This window comes from Mastomys coucha, chromosome X, assembly GCF_008632895.1.
Source record: "Mastomys coucha isolate ucsf_1 chromosome X, UCSF_Mcou_1, whole genome shotgun sequence".
In the NCBI taxonomy this organism is placed as follows: domain Eukaryota; kingdom Metazoa; phylum Chordata; class Mammalia; order Rodentia; family Muridae; genus Mastomys; species Mastomys coucha.
In genome coordinates, this window is record NC_045030.1 from 65,489,459 (window position 1) to 65,496,902 (window position 7,444).

At 35.8% G+C, this 7,444-nt stretch overlaps 1 pseudogene; it reads right to left on the minus strand.

The window, feature by feature from the left end:
- Positions 1-2,500: 2,500 nt before the first annotated feature.
- On the minus strand, positions 2,501-4,476 carry LOC116092939 (annotated as a pseudogene).
- Positions 4,477-7,444: the final 2,968 nt, after the last annotated feature.

Sequence of the window (7,444 nt, forward strand, 5' to 3'; positions counted from 1 at the left end):
AGAGAGATGAGTTCATCATGAGGAGGAGACATGACAGCAAGCAGAAAGCTTAAAGCCCACAGTTTCAAATGCAAGTTAAGGATTGTCAAGTGGAAGAGACAAGAGGCTTTCAATCCTGAACTCCATCCCCAGTGACACCCTTGCATTATCAAAAATATACATCATCTAAACTTCACCAAACAGCACCACAAACTGAAAACAAGGACCTTACATACCCAAGACTATTTGAGACATTTTTCATTCCAATTACAAATACAAACAATAACAGTTCATTTTAAAATTTGTTTTAAAAGCAAAAAGAAAATAGATATAGTCCCATTATTATGTTTCCATGACCTCAACTTTTATTCAGGTCATTTGTGGTTAATCACTCTCAATAAAGTCTTATACAATAGGTTACCTCATTTTGAAGACTCTTTATTGCTTATTTAATATGGTCCTTGAAATTTTCTTCATATTTTTACCTACTTACATAAATGGACTTTTTTCATTGCATTTTGTTGATATAAAAAGATTTTAATCATTGTATATTAATTTTGTAGTAACTTGCATATTAAATACATAAAATTTTCTCTTGTTCTTTTGTCTAAATACCTACAATAATTAGGAAAATGGCATATAATTTTCTTCATGAAAATAACATTAATATAATTGTTAATATATCAATTATAATTTTTTAAATTCATTTTTATTGTTTTTAAATGTCTCATGGAATGTAATGGAATTCATGATGGCATTTTTAAGCAGTGCTGATTTTGTTAATCCTTCCCTGCTCCTGACATTTCTTCTTCTGCCCTCCTCCTGCTAGTCCTCCCACCGAAGGACATCCCTTCATTTTAGATAAACATAAATATTGTTTGTGTTTTCTATTTTATTGTTTTTCATTGGAAATTTACATGTGTACTCTGATTATGGCTTACCCTTCATCATCTCCTCCATATCCTCCCAACCCATACAAATCCATACCTTTTTTCTCTATTTCTTTACAAAACAAACTGGTGAACAGAATAAATACAAACAAAACAGAATTTTAGCTCTTAAGCTCTTGCTCTCTTTCTTGTCTTTACTCTCACCTCTTGCTCCCTCTCTCCCCTTCTCTTTCTCCGCTCTCCACGTGGCCATGGCCTGCCTCTACTTTTCTAGCTTCTCTCTTTGTTTTCTACAATAAAGCTCTAAGACAAAAATAAAACATAAAATAATACAAAACAAAACAAAAAACCCAGAAATTTATAAAATGATTACACAAGAAATACACATACACAGCCATAAATATTTGAAAACCATAATATATAGACAAAAGAACAGTAAGATAAAACAATACCACAAAAAGCAATCTGAGACAAAACAATCTACAAAATGTCCACTGAGTTTCCTTTGGGTTGACACCTTTTTCTGGCCATGGAGTCTACCCTGAAATATGTCTAATATACCTATTAAGATTCCATTGAAGAAACTAAAATTTTCCTTTGGAAACATGAAAATTGGCAATACCTTTTAAGTTAGGGTTGTGAGCATGTATTGACTTCTCCCTCTCAGTCCTGACATCCCATCTGGCTTGAACCAATGTACACTCTGTGCATGCTGCCACAATCTCTATGAATTCATATGCACATCATTTCTCTTAGTGTCATTCATTTCCTCTGACTGGTTAAGCTGAATGTCATTATAAGTCATTTTTGCTGCTAAGTTCCTTTAGTAGAACAATAGTATCTTGTTTTCCTCTATGCACATGACCTATATAGTCTTGGATTCTTGGCCTCCTGAGCAATATCAAGCATGGGTTCTACCTCATGGAGTAGGCCTTAAACCAGTCAAAGTGTGTTTTGTTACTATTCTTGTTTGTGCCATTATTGGACCAGCATATCATGAGGTCAGGTCACCTCTTCTGACCACATTGTTTCTAACTGCGTTGATGGTTACCTTTCTCTTTTGATAGTGTTCAAAGTACTTTCTAGTACCATGAATACTAGTCAGTGGGGGTGACAGCTTTAATTAGGTACTATTTTGACTTTGGCTTGTACAATGAGCTATGCAAATGTTGTCTTCAACATACTGTAAGTTTGTATAGAACACCTAATGGGCTTGCCAATAATCTGGGCTATTTGATGATTTCCATGGGGCTCCTTTTGCCGAAAACTCAATTAGATATAGCCTATCCACCTATCCATGCAACTGAAGGTTTCATTTGGTGATGAGGGATATGTAGCTGGAGCTTTGTCTTCTTAATGATTTGGTGACTCCATTCAGATTTCTTTTGTAGATGTACATATTTTAAGAAGCTTCTGTAATGGGTATCCATTTGACTCCTCCAATGGATGTCAGTGTTAATTGTCATGCACCATATTTCCCCTTACCTTCTTCTTCTCTGCCTCTGCCTTTTTAATATTCCAATTCCAGTATTCACGGTCTTTCTTTTTTATGTGATAAAAGTTCCTTTTTAAAGGGTACTAGAGAGTGGGAAAAGTTGGATAAAGTCAGTCCAGGTGGAAAGCAGATTGGCTCAGTGAGAGAACTGCCTGCAGTCTGCTGGCTTCTTACTGATGTGTTTAAAGATCTTGGACCTCACCACTTTCTTTGTTTTCTGGTAGCCAAATCTGCTGCCACCACCTCTCTTTTTAAGTCTGCCACCATGACTGCTCACATTCAGATCAACAAAAGGAAGGACCTTAAAACAAAAAGACAGAGCAACCTGAGGCAAATTTAAGTTGTTCACAATGAAGATCTGCTTGAGAGAGTGAGAGTCATATGCTTGTATATAGGATTTGTATGTTTCCTGGGCAGATTTGTGCAGAAAGTAGTTCTTTTCTATCAGTTTTTCCAACTGAGACTGGATGTCAGAAAGTTTAGACTAGGAAAAGTCAAACTGATTTAGTGGAACCTTGGACTGTTTTAAGTAACATAGGAAACACCACTCATCAGGGCACAGGATGAACAGGGCATGCCCTCTTCCATTCAGTCCCCTGGCTGTCCTACCAACACAATGAATGTATTCCTTGGAGTCATCGGGAGGGTCATACTGAAAATCCAGTCCACTTCAGGGATGTCCAGCCCTCTGGTTGCCACATCAGTACACAGCAGTATTTCTGAATGTGTTGCAGAATTGGAAGAACATGGTTGATCTCCTATTTTGCTTTTGCTTTCCATGGATGCCCAGGACAGGCAGGTCAATGTAGTTCAGCAGCTCATAGTGGTATTTTACAGATATACAAGATGAAAAGAAGACCATCACTTTCTTCTTCCAGTTCTTCTTAAGGAATGTATCAGAGGGACAAACAACATATCCCTGCTCAAGGCCATCCACTGTGGCAACCTCTTTATCATTGCCAACACCCACATACAATGGCTCTTTTTTTCAGAGAAATTCTTGCCAAGTCTTCAACTTTTCTCGATTTTGTGTGATAGAAAAGAGCATGGCTTGCCTACATCTAGGCAAAAGTTTAATAATTTTCTTTAATTCTTCTTCAAACCAACCATCCAAGATAAGGTCAGCCTCATCAATAACCACACACTGTAGGTTCTTGTACATAAATCTTTTTGTGTTCTGTATGTGGTCTAGGAGCCTGCCTGGCATGGCCATTATGATGTTGATCCCATTTCAGAGCTTTTGCACTTCAGTAGACCTGTTACTGCCACCTATGATCAGCCCATATATGTGAATGTGGTGTGTCATCAGTTCCTTAAGAACACCAAAGGTCTGCATTCTCTGGTAGGAGAGAGAATCAGGACTCCTGTTCCATTCCTGGGCATGAACTTCAATTTCACAATGAGCTTGATCACAGGGATGAGAAAAGTGAGGATTTTGCTTCTGCCAGTTTTTGCAGCCAGCAGAAGATCTCTGCCTTTCAGAAGTGACCTGATACTTTTATGCTGCATCTCCTCATGCATTTGAATCCCATTTCTTCTATGGCCTTCAGGGTGTTCTCATTGATAAGATTAGACAAGGAAGCAAAAGAAATGTCATCAAAAGTACCTGTCAGTCCTAGGGCAGGCTGGGCACCTTACTGTCATTTGCCTTCTTCATACCATCTTCTGGTTTCTTACAAGCATCAGTGCTTTCTTCAGTTTTTCCTTTTTTGGTATCAGGCCCAGCATCATCTGCCATTTTTTCTCTTTTTCTTCTTTTTCTTCTTTAGTTCTGAATCACGAGATGATACAGCATTGCTGCTGCTGCTTCTCAGCTGGCTAAAGTAGTAAGTTTGGGGGTGACTTTTTAACTTTGGCATTTTCCATGGTCTCCTCAGGCATGCCTCCACTTTGGACTACTGCTGAGCCCATGGGCACAGAATGCTTCAGGGCCTTTTTAGCTTTTCTACCTTTTCCTGTTTTTTTTTTTTTTTTTTAGGCACATCTCCATTTTGAGGGTGTGACAGACTCATGTCTGATGGATGCTTCATGCAGCTTCAGGTTCTCCTGCTGCAGCTTGGAGTTCCGCTTCTCGATCTTCTTGTGCAGGAGTTTCATCTGTAACTGCAACATGACCCTGGGCTTCCCAGCTGTCTGCATCAAAAGGCAGATGCATGTGCACAGTCGGAAGTCAGAAGTGTATCCCCCCCCCAGTCTTTCCATAATTATATATTCTGTTTCCCATAATTATATATTCTGTTTCCTCTTCCTTTAGAGATTCCCCCTTCCCCTAGTTCTTTACTCCATACCTAGTTATATGTATCATAGTATGCCTATCAAAGTCTTAAAAGCTAACATCCACATATAAAAGAATAATGAATGCATACTATATTTATCTTAACTCATTTAGGATGAATTTTTCCTACTTCCATCCATTTACTTACAAATTCCATGATGTCATTTTTTAACATCTGAATAATATTCCATTGTTAAAATGGACCACATTTTCATTATCCATTCATCTGTTGATGGACACCTAATATGTTTATAATTTGTGTTATATTGTTATTATAATTTCTATTCTATTATTAATAGATCTTTTTTGATGATCCTTCTTTTCTACTCCTGATTACTTTTCCTCTCCTTTGGGCCATCTTTTTCCTCTAAGGTCCTCCTTTCTTTTATAAACATAGGATTTAAATTTAAGTCATGTACTTATTAAGAAAGAGCTCATGTTTTAAGTTGAATTTTATAAATTTTCATTTTAATTGGCATCTACTGATGACAATATAAAATATAATGAGTTGTATTTATGGTCTGCTTCATAGAATTACTATTATTGAGCTACTGGATTCCTAGAATGCTTTTCAATAATGTAATATATTATTGATTCTCTATTAGATTATATTCACAAACATTCTTTTAGAGTTTTTATTAAAAATTAATATATTTTTACAAGTTTTCTTCATATTTTGCTGTCTTTGTTAAGTTCAGTGTAGGTATTAATACTATGCTACATTAATGAAGTAGTTGTAAAAGTTTTATCATTCTGTGTTCATAAATAGTACAATATGTGTAATCATTATTGATCAAGTATAGAGTCAAAGCAATCTTCTCTGGAGAGGAATTGAGAAAAGAGAGAGGAAGAGATAAAGGCAGGAAGGCAGAAATAGAGAGAAGTGTAAAATATTCAAATAAAGCACGTGTCTTATAAAGACAGTGAGCAAATCACAGTCATGTTATCCAGTTTTGAAATTAGGGAAATTTTTCTGTAGATCCATCTACTCCTGATAATTTGATGACAAAGGAAATACAGCTAATTGATACCTTTATACATTTATATCAAGATCACTAATTGATTTTGATTTTCTGGCTCTTGAAATAATTTGGAACATTTTATATTTTTGTATAAAATTACCCGTTTTTGCCATATAATATTTTTATCTTTCATTTTTGAAATTATTCATCATTTCTCTCTTCCCTTCAAAACCTCCCATATACCCTTCCTTGCTCTCTTTTTAAATTCATGCCCTCTTTTTGCATTAATTATTACTACATACATATATGTATACATTCTTAAATTTAACATGCTTGGTATGCAAACTATTATTCATATTCACATTTTCAGCACTGTCCATTTGTATTGGATAAAAATTTGGTATGCTCTTCCCTGGGTAAGACTTTCTCCCACTGTTATTAATCCTTTGTTGCCTATAGTTCTTTGTATATGGTTGAAGCCTCATGGGCTTTCCCTTGATTGCATTTCAATTGTTGAGCTTGTTTAGATTTTGCTTAGCGAGTCATGTTGATGATACTTTACAGATGTAGCTTCTGACATTGCTAGGAGACACAATCTCACCTCAAGTCCTCTGATCCTTTGACTTTTACAATCTTTCCACTCCATCTTCTACAATGTTTCCTGATTGGAAGTTGTAGGACATATTTTGCAGATGTGTCCACTGGGAATGAAATAAAGAACTGTGTGTTTAATTGGTTGTACCCTTTCCAGTGGTCTCTGCCTGTATCAAAACTAAGTTTCCTTGATGATGGCTGTGAGATACACTTATATGTGGGTATAAGGACTAATATTTCAAGTGCCTTTAGGAATTATGCTGTTTTAGTAAAGTGGTGGTTGTAGGTTCTTCTCCAAGATCCATGACCTCATTTGATCTTGGTAGTTGCCTAAGTTTCAATAATGAGACATGACTTCCTTCTAGGTGAATAGGTCTTACATCTAATTAGAGATTTGTTCGTTACCACCAAGATAAGTGTACCACAATAGATCTCTTTTATCATGGCATACCTAGGTAGGACTGTTGGTTTCTTTCTTATTTTGGAAGCTTGTACAGTGCTTGCTGATATAATGAAGGCTAGTCCTCAGCGAGGAACATTCAGGCCAGTTCCAGCCTCTGAGCCCTGTGCCTGAAGTGCACAGTGTTTTCAGCAATGGAGACGTATCTTCTACCTCTAAGAAGCAACCAAAAGGAAACTATAGAAGTATAAAATGAACTTAGGCTTAACTTTTCAGTGATGTCTTTACTAAGGATAGTTTGTCTTTTTCACTCCTAATAGTTTATCTTCTTTATTCCTAAATATAAGTTATAACTAATTTTAAGTTTTCTTCTTATATATTGATTGCTAAGCAGTCCTACTATAACACAGTTATACATTACAGTAAAACAAACAACTATATACCTACCACACTGCTTCGAAACATCCCAATATCTTACTAGGCTTCATTTAGTTTTCCATAAACTTATAAAAAAAACAGTATGGAACCTCACTTTTTTCCACCAGTTATTCAGGGTTTTTAATTTTTCTGCTACTAGACAATATTCTAAACTAGGTATCTCCATATTCCCATTATTAGTTAATTTTATTTACAAAACAATTTTTAGGCCTTAGAGTTCTGACTATATAGAAATATTCTGGACTTCTTACAGTTGAATGAAAATATATGATGATATCTAGTCACTAAATTAATATTGGGGGTGGCACATCCCATTTTAGGACAAATTTCTTTAGCTCTCTATCTGGTATTGTCAAAAGCTCTATTTCTGTGACTCATGAAAACTTACAGATTTACAGACAGTAGCTATTC